This window comes from Terrapene carolina, unplaced genomic scaffold (genome assembly GCF_002925995.2).
Source record: "Terrapene carolina triunguis isolate 2854851 unplaced genomic scaffold, T_m_triunguis-2.0 Scaffold28596, whole genome shotgun sequence".
Lineage (NCBI taxonomy): Eukaryota > Metazoa > Chordata > Testudines > Emydidae > Terrapene > Terrapene triunguis.
The window spans coordinates 1-1352 of record NW_020692947.1 but is presented as its reverse complement, the minus strand read 5'-3'; positions in this window follow the sequence as shown (position 1 = coordinate 1352).

Genomic DNA, 1352 nt, shown 5'->3' with positions numbered 1-1352 from the left:
ATCTATCTATCTATCTATCTATCTATCTATCTATCTATCTATCTATCCTGAATTCTTCAGTGCTTGAAAGAGCAGAGATTTACCCATACCCTCAGTACACCTGAAGGTATGGATAATATGAGGTTTTCTATTTTATGGGTAATAATTATATTATATGGGTAATATGAGGCATTTCATATTTTAGACTCTTATTTTCAAATGACTCTAAGGGAGAGTGTTTCCCAGATGCTGTTGAAATTGAATGGGAGTTGGGTACCTAGTTTCCACGGGTTCCTTTGAAAATCCCAACCCCATTCCTGGTATTTTATGATGGTGCTGAGCAGCAGAACAAAAATTCTTAATATAGAAGCCATTGCCTTCTGGAGTTCCTGGATCAGTTCTTTGCTTTACTCTCCCTGCCTCACCTTTAACAAACCTGTGATGTTGCACTCCATATGTTTTATGGAAATATGCTTAGGAGTGTGAATATGATGTAACTGGAATATGCTTTATGCAAAAGGTCTCTTGTAAGGTATCATAACAAAGGTTATAACCTACAGAATATATTCCTCCTATTTGTATACATGTATCATTCTTGTATCTGAAGCTAGAAATATGAAGTATAACTCTGAGGTCCTATTGTAATTATGCAAAGTGTGGGCCATTAATGGCGGTTTAGAATCTTGATGGCTCCAATTCACTAGGACAATTGGTTGTATATGGTTTATTTATCTGCAGACCTTCCAGTGTATGTGTGGGCCAACCCAGGAAGAATGGAAAATAAGGGACTTACAGTGATATGTGACCATATCATATGATACTGGAATCCATCTTAATCCTTGTACTTTTCCACTGATGAAGCGATGGTGGGGACAAGCACAGACAAAAGATTCCCGCCTTGTGCCAAAGCTATAAAAGGGGGTGGAGGAGGACAAAGGAGGCTTCCAGCCATGAGAAAACCCCTGCTTACCACCTGAGATGTCTGCTGGATCTAACAAAGACTGTACCAGGGGAAAGGATCGGATCCAAACTAGGAAGGAGTCTAGTCTGTGAAAGAAGCTTATTGGAACATCTTTGAGGGTGAGATATTACCTGTAATCAGTTTCTTAACGTATTAGGCTTAGACTTGAGTGTTTTGTTTTATTTTGCTTTGTAACTTACTTTGTTCTGTCTGTTATTACTTGAAACCACTTAAATCACTTTTGTTTATTAATAAACCCAGAGTAAGTGATTAATACCTCGGGGAGCAAACAGCTGTGCATGTGTCTCTATCAGTGATATAGAGGGTGAAAAATTTATGAATTTACCCTGTATAAGCTTTATATTGAGTAAAATGGATTTATTTGGGGTTTGGATCCCATTCAGAGCTAGGT